Below are 23,654 nucleotides of genomic sequence, written 5' to 3' on the forward strand. Positions count from 1 at the left end.
GGACCTTGTGCAAAATCGGATTGGGCTGTGTCGGCGGTCCGGATATTTTACTTGCAATTGATGCTAGGAGGCCAGAACACCAAGCAGTGACCTACTTTGAAACATTTTGTCCAGAACGGTCTGCACGGTACACTGAAAATGCGTTCAATTTTCCACAGGTCGGGGACCTGTGCAAAAAATTCGGGATTGGGATGATTTCGGCGTCCGGATATTTTACTTGCAATTGATCTTAGGATGGCCTAGAACACCAAGCAGTGACTACTTGAAACATTTGTACACAGACGGCCGGAACGGTACCTGAAAAAGCGTCAATTTTCCCGGTCGTGACCTGTGCAAAATTCGGGTTGGGCGATTTCGGCGGTCCGATATTTTAATTGCCATTGATAGAGGATGGTCCTAGAAAAACCAAGCAGTGGACCACTTTGAAAACATTTGTTACCAGAAGTCGCTGCAACGGTACCCATGAAAAATCCGTCAATTTCACAGGTCGGGGCCTGTGCAAATTCGGGATTGGCTGATTTCGGCGGTCCGGCTTTTACTTGAAATTGATGCTAGGCTGTCCTAGTAGACACCAAGCGTGGACCACTTTGAAAATTTGTACCAGACCGGCCTGCCCAACGGTACCTTGAAAAATCGTACATTTCCAAGGTCGGGACCGTGAACAGTCGGTGGATTGGGCTTGATTCGGCGGTCCGGATATTTTACTTGCAATTGATGCTAGGATGATCTAGAAACCAAGGCAGTGACCCTACTTTGAAACATTTGTACCAGAACGGCCTGCCAAACGGTACCTGAAAATCGTTCAATTTCCACAGGTGGGACCTGGCCAAAATCGGGATTGGGCTGATTTCGGCGGTCGGATATTTTACTTGCCATATTGATGATAGGATGGTCCTAGAACACCAAGCAGTGACCTACTTGTTGAAACATTTGTACCAGAACGGGCCTGCAACGGGGTTACACTGAAAAATCGTCAATTTTAAACAGTCGGGACCTCTGTGCCAAAATTCGGGATTGGGGCTGATTTCGGCGGTGCTCAGGATTTTACTTGCAATTATGCTAGGAATGAGTTTTCTAGAACACCAAGCAGGACCTACTTTGAAAATTTGACCAGAACGGCACTGCCAACGGACCATGAAAATCGTCAATTTTCACACAGGTCGGGGACTGTGCAAATTCGGGATTTGGGCTGATTCGGCGGTCAGGATATTTTAATTGCAATTGATGCTAGGATGGTCTAGAACACCAAGCAGTGAACTACTTTGAAAAATTTGTACCAGACCGGACTCCTGCAACGGGACCCTGAACATCGCAATTTTCCACAGGTCGGGACCTTGTGCAAAATTCGGGATTTGGGGGCTGATTTCGGCGCCGGTCCGGAATTTGTTTTTTTATTTTACTTGCAAGTGATGCTAGGATGGTCATAGAACCCAGCAGTGACATACTTTGAAACATTGTACCAGAACGGCCTGCAACGGTACCCGGAAAAATCGTTAAATTTTCCACAGGTCGGGAACCTGTGCAAAATCGGGATTTGGGCTGATTTCGGCGGTCGGATATTTTTACTTGCAATTGATGCTAGGATGGCTAGAACACCAAGCAGTGGACCTACTTTGAAAAATTTGTACCAGAAAAAACCCGGCTGCAACGGTACCTGAAAATCGTCAATTTTCAAAAGGTAGGACCGTGTGCAAATCGGGATTTGGGCTATTTCGGCGGTCGGGATTTTTACTTGCAAAGTTGATGCTAGGATGGTCCTAGAACACCAAGCAGTGACCTACTTGAAACATTTGTACAGCACGGCCGGCACAACGTACCCTGAAAAATCGTCAATTTTCCAACAGGTCGGGACCTTGCAAAATTCGGATTTGGCTGAGTTCGGCGCGGTCCGGATATTTCCTTGCAATTGATGCTAGGATGGTCCAGAACCCAAGCATGACTAATTGAAAACATTTGTACCAGAAGCCTGGCAAACGGTACCCTGAAAAATCGTCAATTCTTACACAGGTCGGGAACCTGTGCAAAATCGGATTTGGGATATTCCGGCGCGGTCGGAATATTTTACTTGCAATGATGCCTGGATGGTCCTAGAACACCAAGCAGTGACCTACTTTGAAACATTGTACCAGAAAGGCTGCAACGGTACCTGAAAAATCGTCAATTTTCCACAGGTGGGGACCGGTGCAAAACGGGTTTGGGCTCTGATTTCGGCGGTCGGGTCCGGATATTACTTGCAATTGATGCTAGATGGTCTAGAACACCAAGCAGTGACCACTTGAAAATTTCGTACCAGAACGGACTGCAAACGGTACCCGGACAAATAGCATTTTCACAGGTCGGACCTGTGCAAAATTCGGATTTGGGCTGATTTCGGCGGGTCCGGATAATTTACTTGCATTGATGCTAGGATGGTGGTCTAGAAAACCACGCAGGACTACTTTGATGAAACACTTTGTACCAGAACGGCGCAACGGTACCCTGAAAAATCGTCAATTCCAAGGTCGGGACTGTGAAAAATTCGGGTGGGGCTGATGTCGGCGGTCAGGATATTTTACTTGCAATTGATGCCTAGGATGGCTAGAACACCAAGAGGTGACCTACTTTGGAAAAATTGTACCAGAACGGCCTGCAACGGTACCCTGAAAAAAATCTCAATTTTCCAAAGGTCGGACCTGTGCAAAATCGGGATTGGGCTGATTCGGCGGTCGGATAGTTACTTGCAATTGATTGCTAGGGATGGGTCTAGAAACACCAAGCAGTGACTACTTTGAAACATTTTGTACCAGAACGGCCTGCAACCTGGTACCATGAAAAATCGATTCAATTTTTCACAGGTCGGGAACTGTTGCAAAAATTCGGGATTGGGGCCTGATTTACGGCGGTCGGATATTTTACTGCAATTGATGCCCTAGGATGTCCTGAACACCAAGCAGTGACCTACTTTGAAACATTTGTACCAGAACGGCCTGCCAAACGGTTACCCTGAAAAAATCGTCAATTTTCCACAGTCGGGACTGTGCAAAATTCGGAGATTTGGCTGATTTCGGCGGTCCGGATATTTACTTGCAATGGATGATAGGATGGTCCTAGAACACAAGCAGTGACTACTTTGAAAACATTTGACCAGAACTGCGCAACGTACCCTGAAAAATCGTCATTTTCCCAGGTCGGGACCTGTGCCAAAATCGGGATTTGGCTGATCTTAGGCGGTCGGATATTTTACTTGCAATTGATTGCTAGGATGGTCCTAGAACACAAAGCAGTGACCTATTTGAAACAATTTGTACCAGAACGGGCCTGAACGGTACCCTGAAAAAAATCGTAAAGTTCACAGGGTCGGGCCTGTGCCAAAATTCGGGATTTGGCTGATTTCGGCGGTCCGGATATTTACTGAAATGATGCTAGGATGGTCCTAGGAACACCACGCAGTGACCCTACTTTGAAAATTTGTACAGAACGGCCTGCAACGGTACCCTTGAAAAAATCGTCAATTTTCCACAGGTCTGGACCTGTGCAAAATTCGGGATTTGGGGTGATTTCGGCGGTCCGGATATTTTACTTGCAATTGATGCTAGGATGGTCCTAGAACACCAAGCAGTGACCTACTTTGAAAAATTTGTACCAGAACGGCCTGCAACGGTACCCTAAAAAATCGTCAATTTTCCACAGGTCGGGACCTGTGCAAAATTCGGGATTTGGGCGATTGCGGCTCGGTCCGGCTATTGTTCTTTCCTTTATGCTAGGCTGTCCTAGAACACCACTGTCTTTGTGTCTTCCTCTATAGATCCCTCGGCTTCCCAGCGCCACCTGCTCGCGCGTTGTTCCCAACGGGCCGCCCACGGTACCCCTGAAAAAGTTAGAAACTCCACAGAGAGAGACCTGTGCAAATCGGGATTTGGGATGAGTTCGGCTTTCGCCGACAAGGTACGCCACCCCACCCCGTGTATCTCCCCTAGGGGACAACGCAATGATAAGATGGTCTTTTAGCAACACCAAGCCAGTGACGACATAACTGGTTGATAAACATTTGTTATACAGAACGGCCTGCAAACGGGGTACCCCTGAAAAATCGGTCAAAACTGTAACAGGTTCGTTGGGACCTGTGCACGCAAAATACGAGTATTGTGGTGATTTGACGCGCGGTCCGGAGTTGCTTTACTTGCATTGATGACTAGGATTCAGGTCCTAGAACACCAAGACAGGATCCTTACTTTGAACATTTGTTCCCAGAAAGAGTTTTTTTATGTTTCAAGAAGGAGGTATATGTGAAAAATCGTTCAATTAAGCAGATGGCACACAGGTAGGGACTGTGCAAAAATTAGGGATTTGGGCTTGATGTCGGCTGTCCGGATATTTTACTTGCAATGACTAGGATGGCTCCTAGACACCAAGCAGTGACCTACTTGAAAACATTTGTACCAGACGGCTGCAACGGTACCTGAAAATCGTCAATTTTCCACAGGTCGGGACTGTGCAAAAATCGGGAGTTGGGGATTTCGGCCGGTCGGATATTACTTGCAATTGAGGCTAGGATGGTCCTAGAATAGAACACCAAGCAGTGGGAAAAACCTACTTTGAAAACATTTGTACCAGAACGGCCTGCACGGTACCCTGAAAAACTGTCAATTTTCCACAGGTCGGGGACCTGTGAAATTCGGGATTGGCTCTGACATTCGGCGGGGCCGGAATTTGACTTGCAATGATGCTAGGATGGTCCCTAGAACACCAAGCAGTGACCTACTTGTGAAACCTTCTGTACAGAACGGCCTGCAACGGTACCTGAAAAATCGTCAATTTTCCAAGGTCGGGGACTGTGCAAAATTCGGGATTTGGGCTGATTGCGGCGGCGGATATTTTAATTGCAATTGATGCTAGGGATGGTCCTGAAACACCAAGCAGGGACCTACTTTGAACACATTGGTACCAGAACGGCCTGCAACGGTTACCCTGAAAAATCAGTCATTTTACACAGGTCGGGACTGTGCAAAATTCGGGATTGGGTGATTTCGCGCGGTCGGGATATTTTACTGCAATGATGCTAGGATGGTCCTAGAACACCAAGCAGTTGACCTACTTTGAAAACATTTGTACCAGAACGGACTGCAACGGTACCCTGAAAATCGTCAATTTTCCACGGTCGGACCTGTGCAAAAGTGGGATTTGGGGTGATTGGCGTCGGGATATTTACTTGCAATTGATGTAGGATGGTCCTAGAAACCAAGCAGTGACCTATTTGAACATTCTGTACAGAACGGCCTGCAAACGGTACCCTGAAAAAATCCAGTAAATTTCAAAAGTCGGGACCTGTGCAAAAATCGGGATTTGGCTGATTTCGGCGGTCCCGGAATTTTACTTGCAATTGTGCAGGATGGTCCTAGAACACAAGCAGTGACATACTTTGACAACATTTGTACCAGAACGGCCTGCACGTACACTGAAAAATCGTCAATTTTCAACGGTCGGGAACTGTGCAATTCGGATTTGGCTGATTTCGGCGCGGTCCGGATATTTACTTGCCAATTGATGCTAGGATGGTCCTAGAAAACCAGCAGTGACACACTTACTTGAAACATGTTTACCAGAACGGCCTGCAACGGTACCCTGAAAAAATCGTCAATTTTCAAAGGTACGGGACCTGGCAAAATTCGGGATTTGGGCTGATTCGGCGTCCGGATATTTACTTGCAATTGATGCTAGGATGGTCCAGAACACCAAGCAGTGACCTACTGTGAAAACATTGTACCAGAAAGGCCTGCAACGTTACCATGAAAATCGCAATTTCAACAGGTCGGGAACCTGTGCAAAATTCGGGATTTGGGATGAGTCGGACGGCGGGTCCGGATATTTTACTTGCAATTGATGCTAGGATGGTCCTAGAACCACCAATCAGTGGACCTACTTGAAAATTTGTACACAGAACGGACTGCAACGGTACCCTGAAAAATCGTAATTTTTCCACAGGTCGGGAACCTGCTGCAAAATTCGGGATTTGGGTGATTTCGGCGGTTCCGGATTTATTTTACTTGCAATTGATGATAGGATGGTCCTTAGAACACCAAGCAGGACCTACTTGAAAACATTTGTACCAGAACGGCCTTGCAACGGTACCATGAAAAATCGTCAATTTTCAATGGTCGGGACCCTTGTGCAAATTCGGATTGGGTGATTCGGCGGTCGGAGATTTTATTGCAATGATGCTAGGATGGTCCAGAACACCAGCGTGACCTACTTTGAAACTTTGTACCAGAACGGCTGCAAACGGTACCCTGAAAAATCGTCAATTTTCCACAGGTCGGGACCTGTGCAAAATTCGGGATTTGGGGTGATTTCGGCGGTCCGGATATTTTACTTGCAATTGATGCTAGGATGGTCCTAGAACACCAAGCGTGGACCCCCCTACTGGAAACATTGTACCAGAACGGCCTGCAACGGTACCTGGAAAAATCGTCAATTTCCAAGGTCGGGACCTGTGCCAAAATCGGGATTTTGGGCTGATTCGGCGGTCCGTCGGATATTTACTTGACTGATGTAGGATGGTCCTAGAACACCAAGCAGTGACCTACTTTAAAACATTTGTACCAGAAAGGCCGGCAACGGTACCCTGAAAAATCGTTCAATTTCCACGGTCGGGACTGTGCACAAAATTCGGGATTTGGGGCTGATTTCGGCTGGGTCCGGATATTTTACTTGCAACTGATGCTAGGATGGTCCTAGAACACCTAGCAGTGACCTACCTTGAAAAATTTGTACCAGAACGGCCTGCAACGGTACCCTGAAAAATCGTCAAATTTTCCACAGGGGGGAATGTGCAAAAGTCGGGATTGGGTGCTTTCGGCGGTCAGGATATTTTACTGGCACATGTTTTGAGATGATTTTGGGGACCCGATATTTTGCCTTCAGTTCACGCTAGGACAGTCTAGAAGCCCAAGCAGTGACCTACTTTGAAACATAATTAGCGAAACTGGCCCGAAACGGTCCCTTGAAAATCGACATTTCTGCACAGGTCGGGACCTGGGATAATTCGAGTTTTAGGATGATTTGGGACCGCCGGATATTTTGCCTTCAGTTCACGCTAGGACAAGTCCTAGAGACCAAGCGTGACCTACTTTGAAAAATAATTAGCGAATACGGCCCGAACGGTACCCTTGAAAATCGTCAATATCTGCACAGACGGGACCTGTGGAAAATTCGAGTTTTTGGGAGGATTTTGGGGACGTCCGATATTTTGCCTCAGTTCCGCTAGGACCGGTCCTAGAAGCCCAAGCAGTGACCTACTTTGAAAAATAATTAGCGAAACGGCCCGAAACGGTACCCTTGAAAATCGTCATTTCACAGGTCGGGACCTGTGGAAAATTCGAGTTTTGGGATGATTTTTGGGGACCCGGAATTTGCCTTCCAGTTCACGCTAGAACAGTCCTAGAAGCGGCCAGCAGTGACCTTACTTTGAAAAATAATTAGCGAAACGCCCGACAACGTACCCTTGAAAATCGTCCAATTCTGCACATGTCGGACCTGTGAAAATTCCGAGTTTTTGGATGATTTTGGGACCCGATAATTTGCCTTCAGTCACGCTAGGACAGTCCCTAGAAGCCCAAGCAAGACGCTACTTTAAAAATAATTAGCGAAACGGCCCGAAACGGTACCTTGAAAATCGTCATTGTCAGCACAGGTCGGACCTCTGTAAGAATGCGAGGGTGTGGGGGGGGGGGGGGGATGATTTGGGGACCCGGATATTTTGCCTTCAGTTCAACGCTAGGACAGTCCTAGAATCCTAAGCAGTGACACTTCGTTGAAAAATAATTAGCAAACGGCCCGAAACGGAACCTTGGAAAATCTGTCATTTCTGCACAGGTCGGACCTGTGGAAAATTCGAGTTTTGGGATGATTTTTGGGGACACCGGAATATTTTGCCTTCATTCACGCAGTACAGTCCTAGAAGCCCAAGCAGTGACCTACTTTGAAAAAATAATTAGCGAAACGGCCCAAACGGTACTCCTTGAAAATCGACATTTCTGCAGCCATGTCGGGACCTGTGAAAATTCGAGTTTTGGGATGATTTTTGGGGACCCGGATATTTGCCTTCAGTTCCGCTAGACAGTCCTAGACGCCCAAGCAGTGACCCTACTTTGAAAAATAAGTAGCGAAACGGCCCGAAAAAACGGTACCCTTGAAAATCGGTCATTTCTGGCACAGGTTCGGGACACTGTGGAAAATTCGAGTTTTGGGCTGATTTTGGGAACCCGGATATTTTGCCTGCAGTTCACGCTATTACAGTCCTAGAAGACCCAAGGCAGTGACCTACTTTGAAAAAATTAGCCGAAACGGCGGCCCGAAACGGTACCTGAAAATCGTCCATTTCTGCCCAGGTCGGGACCTGTGGACAATCGAGTTTTGGGATGATTTATGGGGACCCCAGAATATTTGCCTTCAGTCCGCTAGGACAAGTCCTATGAAGCCCATCAGTGACCTACTTTGAAAAAATAATTAGCGAAACGCCCGAAAAACGGTACCCCCTTGAAAATCGTCATTTCGCACAGTGTCGGGACCTGTGGAAAATTCGAGTTTTGGATGAATTTTGGGACCCGGATAATTTGTCCTTCAGTTCACGACTAAGGACATGTCCTAGAAGCCCAAGCAGTGACCTACATTGAAAAATAATTAGCGAAACGGCCCGAAACGGTACCCTTAAAATCGTCATTTCTCACAGGTCGGGGACCTGTGGAAAATTCGATTTTGGGGATGATTTTTGGGGACCCGGATATTTTGCCTTTCAGTTCACGCTAGGACAGGCCCTAGAAGCCCAAGCAGTGACCTACTTTTTGAAAAATAATTATGCCAAACGGGCCCGAAACGTACCCTTGAAAATCGTCATTTCTGCACACTAGTCGGCTGGCACTGTGAAAATTCGAGTTTTGGGATATTTTGGGGACCCAGGATATTATTTGCCTTCAGTTTCACGCTATGGACAGTCCCTGAAGCCCAAGCAGTGAACCTAACTTTGAAAAATAATAGCGAACACGGGGGCCCGAAACGGTACCCTTGAAAATCGTCATTTCCTGCACAGGTCGGTACCTATGGAAAATTCGAGTTTTGGGATGATTTGGGACCCGTATATTTGCCTACAGTTCACGCTAGGAACAGTCCTAGAAGCCACAAGCAGTGACCTACTTTGAAAAATAATTAGCGAAACGGCCCGAAACGGTACCCTTGAAAATCGTCATTTCTTCAGGTCCCACAAGTCGGGACCTGTGGAAAATTCGAGTTTGGATGATTTTGGGGACCCGGAGATTTTGCCTCCAGTTCACGCTAGGACAGTCTTAGAGGCGCAAGCAGTGAACTACTTTGAAAAATAATTAGCGAAACGGCCCCGAAACGGTACCCTTGAAAAATCGTCAGTTCTGCACAGGTCGGGACCTGTGGAAAATTCGAGTTTTGGGATGATTTTGGGGACCCGGATATTTTGCCTTCAGTTCACGCTAGGACAGTCCTAGAAGCCCAAGCAGTGACCTACTTTGAAAAATAATTAGCGAAACGGCCCGAAACGGTACCCTTGAAAATCGTCATTTCTGCACAGGTCGGGACCTGTGGAAAATTCGAGTTTTGGGATGATTTTGGGGACCCGGATATTTTGCCTTCAGTTCACGCTAGGACAGTCCAAGAAGCCCAAGCAGTGACCTACTTTGAAAAATAATTAGCGAAACGGCCCGAACGTACCCTTGAAAATCGTCCATATTCTGAATCAGGTCGGACCTGTGGAAAATTCGAGTTTTGGGATGATTTGGGGACCCGGATATTTGCCTCATTTCACGCTAAGGACAGTCCCCTAGAAGCCCAAGCAGTGACCTACTTGAAAAATAATTACGAACGGCCTCGAAACGGTACCCTAAATTCGTCATTTCTGCACAGGTCCGGGACTGAGGAAAATTCCGAGTTTTGGGATGAATTTGAGGACCCGGATATTTTGGCCTTCAGTTTTCACGCTAGACAGTCCTAGAAGCCCAAGCATGACCTACTTTGAAAAATAAATAGCTAAACGGCCCGAAACGTAGCCCTTGGAAAATCGTCCATTTCTGCACAGGTCGGGACCTGTGAAAATCGAGTTTTGGGATGATTTTGGGGACCCCGGATATTTTGCCTTCATTTCACGCTAGGACAGTCCTAGAAGCCCAAGCAGTGACCTACTTTGCAAAATAATTAGCGAAACGGCCCGAAACGGTACCCTTGAAAATCGTCATTTCTGCACAGGTCGGGACCTGTGGAAAATTCGAGTTTTGGGATGATTTTGGGGACCCGGATATTTTGCCTTCAGTTCACGCTAGGACAGTCCTAGAAGCCCAAGCAGTGACCTACTTTGAAAAATAACTAGCGAAACGGCCCGAAACGGTACCCTTGAAAATCGTCATTTCTGCACAGGTCGGGACCTGTGGAAAATTCGAGTTTTCGGATGATTTTGGGGACCCGGATTTTTTGCTTGCATTTCATGCTAGGACAGTCCTAGAAGCCCAAGCAGTGACCTACTTTGAAAAATAACTAGCGAAACGTCCCGAAACGCGTAACCCTTGAAAATCGTCATTTCAGCACAGGTCGGGAACCTGTGGAGAAATTCGAGTTTTTGGGATGATTTTGGGACCGGATATTTTTCCTTCAGTTCACGAACCTCACGCTAGGACAGTCCTTAGAAGCCCAAGCAGTGACTCACTTTGAAAAATAATTAGCGAAACGGCCCGAAACGGTACCCTTAAAAATCGTCATTTCTGCACAGGTCGGGACCTGTGGAAAATTCGAGTTTTGGGATGATTTTGGGGACCCGGATTTTTTGCTTGCATTTCATGCTAGGACAGTCCTAGAAGCCCAAGCAGTGACCTACTTTGAAAAATAACTAGCGAAACGGCCCGAAACGTACCCTTAAAATCGCATTCTGCCACAGGTCGGGACCTGTTGAAATTCGAGTTTTGGGATGATTTTTGGGACACCGGATATTTTGCCTTCAGTTCATGCTAGTACATCCTAGAAAAGCCCAAGCAGTGACCTACTTTGAAAAATAATTAGCGAATACGGCCCGAAACGTATCCCTTGAAAATCTCATTTCTGCACAGGTCGGGAACCAGTGGAAAATGTCGAGTTGGGATGATTTTGGGGACCCGAAAATTTTTGCTTCAGAACACGCTAGGACCGTCCTAGAAGCCCAAGCATGAACTACTTGAAAAAATAATTAGCACCCTGAAACGGCCCGAAACGTACCCTGAAAATCGGTCACCCCCCCCCCCCCCCAATATTTTATTTTCAGACCAGGTCGGGACCGTGTGGAAAATTCGAGTTTTTTGGATGATTTTGGGACCCGGATATTTTGCCTTCATTTCACTCAAGGACAGTCCTATAAGCCCAAGCAGTGTCCTACTTTGAAAAATATTTAGCGAAACGGCCCCGAAACGGTACCCTGAAAATCGTCATTTCTGCACAGGTCGGGACCTGTGGAAAATTCGAGTTTTGGGATTATTTTTGGGGACCGCGCTATTTGCCTTCAGTTCACGCTATGACAGTCCCTTAGAAGCCCAAGCAGTGACCTATCTTGAAAAATAATTAGCGAAACGGCCCGCAACGGTACCCTTGAAAATCGTCATTTCTGCACAGGTCGGGACCTGTGGAAAATTCTAGTTTGGGATGAATTTGGGACCATCCGGATATTTTGCTCTTCATTCACGCTAAGGACCAGGTCCTCCAGAAGCCCAAGCAGTGACCTACTTGAAAATAATTAGCGGAAACGGCCCGAAAACGTACCCTTGAAAATCGGCATTTCTGCACTAGTCCGGGACCTGTGGAAAATTCGAGTTTTTGGGATGCTTTTGAGGGACCCCGATTTTTGCCTTCATTCCACGCTAGGACAGTCTAAAGCCCAAGCAGTGGCCTACTTTGAAAAAATCATTAGCGAAACGCCGAAACGGTACCCATTGAAAATCGTCATTTCTGCACTAGACGGGACCTGTGGAAACATCGAGTTGCGATGATATTTTGGTGACCCGGATAGTTTGCCTTCAGTTCACGCTAGGACAGTCCTAGAAGCCCAAGCAGTGACCTACTTTGAAAAATAATAAGGAAACGGCCCGCACCGGACCCTTGAAAATCGCCATTTCTTCACAGGTCGGGACCTGGGAAATACGAGTTTAGGATTGATTTTTGGGACCCTGATATTTTTTGCCTTCAATCACGCTAGGACAGTCCTAGAAGCCCAAGCAGTGACCTACTTTGAAAAATAATTAGCGAAACGGCCCGAAACGGTACCCTTGAAAATCGTCATTTCTGCACAGGTCGGGACCTTTTGAAAATTAATTAACGAGACGACCTATTCAGAAACGTCGATTTTTAAGGGTACCGTTTCGGGCCTTTTCGCTAGTTATTTTCAAAGTAGGTCACTGCTTGGGCATCAAATACTGTCCTAGCGTGAACTGATGGCAAGATATCTTTGCTCTAGATTGATACCGTTACCCTGCTCTAACCAGTGAACCGAATAGGCAGTGTTACCCCTCAAAATGTAGATCACATCATATATTTTAAAGATATATTTTCAGTTGTAGAGAGGGGCAAACACATGAAACACAGCAGCCGGATATTAAAACATGCTTGTGATGCGATTTCCATATTAGCTTCGTTGAGTCGTATAAAGATACGTTTTGTGAAAAGATGATAAAAGATTAACTTTCATACGCAACCTACAGCAACAGTTGCTCCGTAAGTTTGAATTTGTTAGTCCAAAGTCATGCCCTCACTTGTGAAAGCTGAATGAAATGGATCAGCCAGTATCATATATACATTTTCAAATGCAGCGTATAGTAACATTGGCTCTGTAAATCTTAAATTTTCTAAAGATTGATGCCGTCACCCTGCCCTAACTAGTGAGCCGAGTCGGCAGTGTAACTCTTCAAAATGTAGATCGCATTATATAGTTTAAAGATATATGTTCAGTGGTAGAGAGCTGCAAACAAATAATTCACATCAGCCGGATATTAAAACATGCTTGTAATGCGATTTCCATATTAGCTTCGTTGAATCGTATACGGATGCGTTTCGTGAAAAGATGATATAAGATTAATTTTCATACGAAACCTACAGCAATTGTTGCTTCGTAAATGTGAATTTGTTACTCCAAGTTCATGCCCTCACCTGTGAAAGCTGAAAGAAATGGAATAGCCAGTATCATATATACATTTTCAAATGCAGCGTATAGTAACATTAGCTCTATAAATCTTAAATTCTCTACAGACTGATACCGTTACCCTGCCCTAACCAGTGAACCGAATTGGCAGTGTGACCCCTCAGTTGTAGATCACATCGTATGTTTCAAAGATGTATCTTCAGCGGTAGAGAGGGGCAAACACAAAAGTCACAGTAGCCGGAAATTAAAACATGATTGTAATGCGTTTTCCCTATTAGCTGCGTTGAGTCGTATATGGATGCGTTTTGTGAAAAGATGATAAAAGATTAACTTTCATACGCAACCTACAGCAACAGTTGCTCCGAAAATGTGAATTTGTTACTCCAAAGTCATGCCCTCACCTGTGAAAGCTGAAAGAAATTGAACAGCCAGTATCATATATACATTTTCAAATGCTGCGTATAGTAACATTAGCTCTGTAAATCTTAAATTTTCTCCAGATTGATACCGTCACCCTGCCCTAACCAGTGAACCGAATAGGCAGTGTGACCCCTCAAAATGTAGATCAAATCATATATTTCAAAGATATATCTTCAGTGGTAGAGAGGGTCAAACACAAAAGTCACAGCAGCCGGATATTGAAACATGCTTGTAATGCGATTTCCGATTTCATACGGATGCGTTTGGTGAAAAGATGATAAAAGATTAACTTTCATACGCAACCTACAGCAACAGTTGCTCCGTAAATGTGAATTTGTTACTCCAAAGTCATGCAATCACCTGTGAAAGCTGAAAGAAATGGAACAGCCAATATCATATACATGTATACATTTTCAAAAGCAGCGTATAGTAATATTAGCTTTGTAAATCTTAAATTTTCTCAAATTGATACCGTCACCCTGCCCTAACCAGTGAACCGAATCGGCAGTGTGACCCCTCAAAAATGTGAATTTGTTACTCCAAAGTCATGCCCTCACCTGTGAAATCTGAAAGGCATGGACAGCCAGTATCATATATACATTTTTCAAATGCAGCGTATACATGTAGTAGCATTTGCTTTGTAGATCTTAACTTTTCTCCAGATTGATACCGTCACACTGTCCTAACCAGTGAACCAAATCGACAGTGTGACCCATCAAAATGTAGATCTAACCATATATTTTAAAGATATATCTTCAATGGTAGAGAGGGTCAATCACATCATAGCAGGCGGATATTAAAACATGCTTGTAATGCAATTTCCATATTAGCTGCGTTGAGTCCTATACGGATGCGTTTTGTGAAAGGCTGATAAAAGATTAACAAGTGTAATATGGCTTTCGTGAGCAACCTACAGCAACAGTTGCTCCGTAAATGTGAATTTGTTACTACAAAGTCATGTCCTCACCTGTGAAAGCTGAAAGAAATGGAATACCAGGTAGCCAGTATCATATGCAGCGTATAGTAACATTAGCTCTGTAACCAGTGAACCGAATCGGCAGTGTGGCCCCTCAAAATGTAGATCACATAATATATTTCAAAGATATATCTTCAATAGTAGAGAAGGGCAAACACAGAAGTCACAGCAGTCGGATATTAAAACATACTTGTAATGCGATTTCCATATCCTATACGGATGCGTTTTGTGAAAGGCTGATAAAAGATTAACAAGTGTAATATGGCTGCGTTGAGTCGTATACGGATGCACTTTGTGAAAAGCTGATGAAAGATTAACAAGTGTAATATGCTTTCATACGCAACCTACAGTAACAGCTGTTCTGTAAATATTAATTTGTTTCTCCAAAGTCATGCCCTCATCTATGAATGCTGAAAGAAATGGAACAGCAAGTATCATATATATTGTGCACATTTTGTAATAAGGTCTCTGGCATACTGACAATCCGTTGGTGAAACAATAAATAATCATTTGATTCTAATATGAAATTTACATTTAACAGGTACGAATAACGAGTTCTGTTATATATACATTTAATCTACTATTTCATTTGAAAGTTTTGTTACATTTAAAAGCTAATTCACGCACAGAGTATGGATTACTAGGCACGCAGAATATAACTCACTTTAAGCACTCCTACGTTTTCTCAGCGTTGTTAGCACAGTTACACGTTCACGGTGACGTGTCCACCTACATGATTTTATCGCCTTAAATAAGACGTGGACTAGTGCTTCCCCATTCTTCCATCTACGTATTTACATAAAAAAACATATTAGAATCGATCGAAAAAATAAACAGCAGAACCATGTTTTAATTATCCAAACAATATTAGTCAGTTTAATATACGGTGATTGGGTAATTCACTCGAACTAGACCGCAGGTGTAGGCCCTATACTCTGCGTATTGTTTATACATTGTATATGTTAAAATGTGTTTATGCTAGATAATATTTCCAAAATAAACGTAGCTATATATGGTTCGCCCTCAAAATTGGGAATACAGTAGTAACATAGATTCTATTAATTTAGTGTTTGTTGTTGCAACAGCAATAGAATAAAGAATGTTGTTACTGCTTTTAAAACCTAACAGCAGCAAAACTGTAAGTACTACTCCAGTGCAAACTTCCGGTGGTCCGTAGGTTTATGCTACTTCATACTGTATATAAATGTTACATTCTCACTGAAAGCTTTGATATTTTTCAGCAAGTATTGACATTTCATACATTCGCAATGTTTTACTGCTGTAACTGCTGGCAGTTCTAGCAGTTAACTGCTGTAACTGCTGCAACTGCTTACTGCCAACTTCCTGCTGGTATTATTAAGCATTAGAACAACAAATTGCATACATTATTGTCGGCATATTTCTATAACTCATCTTCAGATGTGGTCAATTCACGCTTCCAACAGTCGTACAAGACAATAATTGACAAAACTATTGATATTGAATTTTCAATAATTTATCATAAAGAATTTACATTTGTAATACAACAATACATGATACAAAATGGTCGAAACAAAGACAGAAAACTGATCAAGATACAACTTTTGATATAACGTACTATCCTTTATTTTGAAATCAAAGTTTGTTTTAATAATGGAATTAAATATAAAAAGAAAGAAGAAACTTATAATATTAAAGTCATCAGTCTATTAAATCAAATAAAGAAACACAATGGAAGAAAAGTCGCAGTACGCATCGACTTAAAATGTATTCGAAGAAAATTTTTATTTGTGTTTTGCCATAGAATGTGTTAGAAATATTTGGTGATTTCACCTAAGTGCAATTATTGTTTAAAATGAATTTAAAAGTGATGGATGTCGTACGTGTACATGCAGTGGTACGTGCTGGGGTCTCTGAGATGACTTTATTTAGGTATATGTACGTGCTACTGTCTGAGATTGTCTATATTTAGGAACGTTTGTGTTGATGTATGTTTAGACCAAGGTGTTCCAAACGTCGTAAATATCAGAGATGTAAGACATTCCATATGTTTTAGTAATAGCCTTTTTGTATGTGAAATGATTTTCCATAAACGTATGCGTACACGTACGAATACTGAAATATTAACAATTCTATTCAGTCAGACGCCCTCCAATTTAGTGACAACTTTTAATAGACGAATTTAAAATGTGGTTGGTTGCCCCCTAGTTTTACCGGATGTTTTTATTTTCATGCACATGTGCACTTGTGTGGCAAAAGAGACCGCTGAACAATATGTAAACCAACATTAAATTATCATTATATCACGAACTTACAGGACGTATTAAATGCTTTACTATCATCTTTGGCATTATTCACAAACTTTATACAGACAGACAAATTATTCATTGACATACATGTGTTTATGTATATAATTCTATGCAAATGAGTTATAATGAACTCTCTCTTCTGGCAAGAGTTTCACGACAGTGGCCTTCGCCGGCAAACATTTGGCTTTCTCCCGACGCCTTTTCACACCAGGACTTTGTCGGAGACGCAGAACGACTTCTCTGTCCTTTCTATAGTCTTTAAGATCCTCATAGTATTTATACATAGGTCTAAATTCCATGTCTATGTTTTTTGAACAACCGTGTATAAAAGAGTCCACATTCTCATCCTCACTAATGATTGGTCGTTCACTTACTGCAATTATAAACATCAATTGTATATTGTTAAAACATGCTAACGAACATTAGGTGCCATAACGATCTATCTACTGAAACAAGATTTTTGTCACTGTCGGACGAAAACGTCTGTACTTGATTTTTAATGGATCAGTTTTCTTATCAACATATCTTCTTTTAAATATAATACAAAATAGATATTAAAATGACTTGGCAAATACATTTTACAATAAGATAATATACAGTAAACCTCGCTTATAATAAGGAACAGCTTGGGACCTCTAAAATTTGTTCCTTATAACCGAGATTCTTTATATCCGTATAGCGATTTAGTTCCTTGTAACCGAGGTTTGTATAACGAACACAATTTGTATAGCGAACACTATTTGACTGACGTTTGAAAAGGGCTATGTGTTCACACTCTGGGCCGACCATAAATCTGTATGTGAGAAAGTTGCGAGTCTAGTACCGGTCCTTTTCTGTATAGATGGTAAGGTAAACTGCCTGCATGTATGTGACTGAAAAAAGTGTTGAAACACGGCCTTTAAACCTAACTACGCGGTAAGAATGTCCGTAGTTTTTGTTTATTTTTTGTCGGTTAATTCTATCTTCATTTTTAGAGAGCGCTACATTATGACTATAAGATATGTTGCAGTTACGCCCGCTACCTTGCTCTACTGCATGTTATGTGAATAGGCCTCAATACAAATATCAAATAAATGTTCAATTTTCTATTTTGCAGACACGGCGTCTTACATGTATTGTAGACAACGGCGTCTTACATGTATTGTAGACAACGGCGTCTTACATGTATACGGTTAAAAGTGTAAATTATACCTATAATTTTGCTATTGTCTATTTTAGCACCTGCTATAATTTTTACAATTGGAAATTAGGTAATTTTTTAAACTGGACTGTTTGCCATTGTCACGTGTAATTAGCACATTTATTAGGATATGTTCATCGTGACGAAACTAGACTAATAATGATCAATATTATAATCCCAAGTCTACTATCGTGTAGTATTTGATAAATGTTAATGATGATATAATATATTTTCCTTTTATTATATCCTTGAATTAACAAACTAAGGATCATAGAAATAAAATAATTTGTTTTTAATTCAAGTGCATGAAAGCGCGTGAAATTGCCGAGATTACTCTGACGTCATCAGCGATTCTCCTGTTTATTTCCGATTTTCAATAATTTTTATTCTTTATGTCTATTCGCTATAACCGAGGGGTTTTCATACTTTGGGACTGGAAAAAGTGTTCCTTATAACCGAGTGTTCCTTATAACCGAGTTCCCTATAACCGAGGATTTTTACATTGAATAAAGAAGGAATTGGATCGGGGAATTAAAAACTGTTCCTTATAACCGAGTGTTCCTTATATCCGAGTTCCTTATAAGTGAGGTTTACTGTATGTCGCATGAAGAGGCAATAACCGTATTGTAAAGGTCAATACCACACTTAGAGGTCAATGAGTTTAGATCTTTTCTCTTGACAGAAACAGACCTTCTTTAGGCCTAAATGGACTGTATTACTTGGAACAAACTGGCTCAAATACTGAGGTCAAGACATAGAACCCTGTCTCAAATACTAAGGTCAAGACTTAAAACCCCTTCCTTAAATACTGAGGTTAAGACTTAGAGCCCTAGCTCAAATACTGAGGTCAAGCAATGGAACTCTAGCTCGAGTACTAAGAAGTCAAAACTTAGAATCCTAGCTCAGGTACTGTAAGGTTACGACTTAGAACCCTAGCTCAGACAATGTAGGGTCAAGACCTAGAACCCTAGGCCAAATATTTTAGATAATAGTTCTTGTCCGGCCTAAAAGTGTTTTAAGTGAATTAATATTCAAATACTTTAATACTAACTGTCACCATATAATAAAACGATGAAACTTGCAATAAACTACACATTTTATGTTAAATGGTGGTTGATCCCACTATTCATCTCAATATCCCGTTATTCCTTTTAGAACCAGTAGATGGCTTTATATTGCTAGGCAATACTAAGGGAAAACTTGTTCACTTTTCAAAATGGAATTAACCAGCTCTACGTACGTTTTTTCGTGACCTTGGACGATAGTGCAATGCAATACGATATGAAAACGCGCAAACAGGATGAAAAAGTGCTATTTTAACAGTGTACAGTACTTTCGTACTATCACCCTTAAGTCGAAGGGACGATATTAAGCAAAAATGAAAGCACAATGCAAATATCCGATGTGAATATCGAATCTCGGCATCGCATACTCGTGTTTTGGTTTCGTATTATTGCGCCATCGCGTGATATGTTCGTGGATCGCATCGTATTATCGCATTTCCTCTCTTACATGTACCAATATACAGTGCGGGGGAGCATAACAACGAGTTTGTTTTAATATTTTTTGAATACGGAATGAATTGATCTCGATTTGAGTATAATTGGAAACAAAATCAACGATGGACTTTGTTAATTGAACATTTCATTTTTAGCTTCATCTTTAAATTATATTGCATGTATCATGTAAGCTTATTACCATAGGTGGTTACATGATCAACAATTAGGTAAAATTTGTCGTCTTATCGGTAAAATTATCCCCCTTGAAATCACCTGGCAGTGCGATATCGATTTTTATCTGGTTGATATTTTCCAATAGAAACAAAGAAGGAAAAAAAGTTTGAACAAATATTGTTTTAATTAGAATGAACACACAATATTTATTATCCTATTGAAGTGTTCGTCATTCTTTTCTCTTTACAAAGATATAAAAATTATTTATCTAAAATGAAGAATTAATGCTTCCCTTGGCGATTAAAAAACATCACTATCAGTCTCTGTTTACGGCATATAGTTACTGAATAAAATAAGCAAAAACCTGTGATACGTATCTTATTCTTTTCCCTGTAGCCACTTTATTCATATATTGAGAATATTTATTATCCTATTGAAGTATTCAACAGACAATAAACTTTTTATATATGTTTTTATTTTGAAATTATTTTAATGTCTTCTTGCTTCCCTAGACGTTTAAAAGTTGGTGATTTTTGTATTATTTCTTTATTTGCCGTGTCCGTGGTATTTCCGGACGCGTGCGGAAACGCACGAACCCGCCCGAAGTTTAGCTGCCGATGATACAGAAAATATTATTGTTACAACATAGTATTAAGTGATAATAATAGTACGGGAATAATTTCAGTTATATTAAGGCGAACCATAGTTTTTGGGAATTACAAGCTTACCGCAAAAGAAATGTTACAGGGAAACATGCTGACGTATCATGTTAATAAATAAAAAAAAAAATAAATAAGACATGATGCACGTTGCAACTATATATATTTCTTTCTAAACCACCGTCTCGTATTTTAAAGATTCGTTTAATTATACTTATACCCCTTAGTTTAAGTTTTAACCATACATATGTTATAAAGAATTTATATAATGCAACATTTGAGTAAATTGTTTTCGGAGCCTCTGAAACAGCCATATTAAAGTGCTCTTCGATAGTTGTTTATTACCAATTAACAGCTTTTTGCAAGTTTATTGCTTATCAATACCTTTTTATTAGGGGATTAGGGACGATCAGGTATTTTTATTACACAGATAATAATGTTCTCGGTGACTGCGTAAGAGCATTTTGAAAATTGTAACATGTTTAATGAACGAGACTTAAATACACAATAAATATTTTGTTTCATTTTCAAGTACAAATGTTGTTAGATACATAAGATAATGCAAAGAGCTATAAAAATAAATAGATTGGCAACTTGAAAGGCATATAGAGCAAATCTCGCCAACCTCCCGTGACAAAAAAACGAGATCTCGTTTACCGAAAGTGGCGCTTTCTCCACGCGCCATTTTGTATGCGAAAGCAATTATTCATCGGTAAAATAATTATCACCGTATGACCATGCTTCTTTCGATGGCAAAAAAAGCGTGCACTTCGTGTCTTAAGACCATTTCACATTAAACTAATTTTGTTTTAGAAGCTAACATGTATTTTAAATGTAGTTTTAAAGGTACAAATTGTAACTCCATGCTCGCCGATGTTTGTTTTTAGTAAGATAACGCCGAATCACGCTCTGACACGAGCTCACGCGAGATTACAGCCAGTTGCCATTCTGTGTATTTTATATTCTTTGGATAATGGGACAGTGATTGAGTATTTACTTGTATTTTTAATTGTTCGATATTAACGTATAGATATATAGAACACGTGTTAAAAATTCGCCTAAGAGTGAAAATATTATAGTACAGAAGATTTGTGACAACATTGTGAAAAATTGTCGTTTATTAATTTCTTAGTTTATTCAAAGAAGTATAAAATACATTTTTAATTTTTTATAGCTCTTTGGTTTATTGTCTCTCCTGAAAATTATTATGTACTTTCTCTGCTCCATATTATATAATGCTTTCACCAATCTGACTAAAGTACATATCCTACTACACTACGCATAGGATCTGAAAACGACCTATTCATTGCCTCGTTCTGACGGCTCTTTCGCTAGCCAATCAGAGCCTAGCTTACAACATCTTGCAAATCTGCATGTAGCATTGACTTTTGATATTTACAATTCTTATGTCGTAATGTATCAGATAGCCGGTTAGCTCAGTCGGTAGGCCACTTGCTTTGTAAGCGAGGGGTCCCGGGTTCGAGTCCTGGAACAACCGCATATTTTTCTTATCCTTTGACAATCGAACAAGTCGTCTGATTGGATAACATAAAAATAGCAATAATGGAAATCCAATATATACAGAAGACGAATGTGAATAGGCCGTTCTCAGATCTTCGTTTAGAAGATCAAGTACTTTAGTCAGATTGATGCTTTCACTTGCTGTAGGCATTGTATTTATGCAATAAATCGAAATTGAATTGAACTGAATGTACGCACAGCTAATCTCAAGAAGGTATAGCACGCGCTAAAAGATATGAAAATCTGTAATCCCCTGTTCATATAGTAGAAATATTCGTGATAGTTATTATGAATAACCTTTACACTACATTACTGTCACTTTTATCCTAAATCTTTTCTAAAAGACTTTTTTCTATGGTGTGCTTGTTTTATTCTTAGGTTTTCCACTTTTTATCTTAAAAATCTGACATTTATTAAATCAGTCAGTCAGTCCCTTTTGAGAAACCTTGAGAAGTCATAATTCGCACATACTTTATTACACAATGGCTGGCTCGGGGGCAAATAGGTCACACTTCCAATTAACAGGCTCTGGTGTCATAAAAAGATACCTTTTACATTGTCAAGTATTTTTGCTAGTTTGTTTTTCTGTTCATTTTTTATCAGTGTGTGACAATATGTTTTTCAAATGTTCATTACATAGCAAAATTAATTTTAACAAGTTAAATATGATTAATAATAATAATAATAAACGCATTTCACATCCATTTATAATAACTGAAAATGAAATTGTCAAGTTTGTAAGCACTTTTAATTTTTTTTTCCTGCTTTCTATTTTGTAAGATAATAGTTTCATGTACATGTATGTTATGCTCGCCTAATATACATGATTTTGTGTATTTATATTTGTTTTTATGTCTCAGTTTCTTTAATGTAAAATATAAAGAAGATAATATAGTGTTGATCATATTTTCATATACTATGCCAAAGAAGTATAAAACACTTTTTTATAGCTCTTTGACTATGCAAAATAAAAGAATAAATAACGTAGTGTCTTCTTTTTTCCGTTCCGTATTTTACATTATTGAAAAACAGAATTAAACCAAGTTGATGACTATATTTGCTGCTGTTGTTTTACCGGTACTTAAAATTGGTGTAAAATAAATCACCCTTCCCACTACGTTTTACCGGAGATCTCTAATCTATAATCCTTGTTTTTTTTATGATCGGCACCTCCCGTGATACGATAAGCGGAGATAGCCGAACCATAACGATCTAAAAAATATCCGATAGTGATCGATATTTAGCTAGACGGTCGAAGGGAGACAACAAGGTATAGCGTTGATCTCAATAAACAAGGAAAGATAATAGAATCGATTTTTGCCCAATTCTTCAGTCTGAGTTCTGTGAGATCATGTTAGGAAATGAAATAAAAACTTCAGAATTACTTTATAAATTCATGGAAAATATCATTTTTTTTTTATTTTTTCTTAACCTAAATTTGTCGAGATCAAAATTACTGCAAAAAATAGTTTATTAATCCAAAATCATCAATGGTAATACGCATTAAAGTATACCAGGTGTGGTTTTGCAAAGATATTTTTCTTTATCTTGTGGTGGATATTTACTATAAAATAAATTCATTACTGATCGAATAGATTGAAATACAATGTAACTCTAACGCAATTTATATTGTGCGGTCAAGTCTTTTTGCCCTACATAGATTGCGCATGCGCGAAAATTGTCTCCCGTTGCTAGGGCAATAGCTCTCTGTACAAAGATTTATACTTGCGTTACCGTAAAGCTCGATTCTTTGAGCTCGCTATTAGTAAAACTTCTGAAAAAAATTC

This window comes from Mercenaria mercenaria, chromosome 3 (genome assembly GCF_021730395.1).
Source record: "Mercenaria mercenaria strain notata chromosome 3, MADL_Memer_1, whole genome shotgun sequence".
Classification (NCBI taxonomy): domain Eukaryota; kingdom Metazoa; phylum Mollusca; class Bivalvia; order Venerida; family Veneridae; genus Mercenaria; species Mercenaria mercenaria.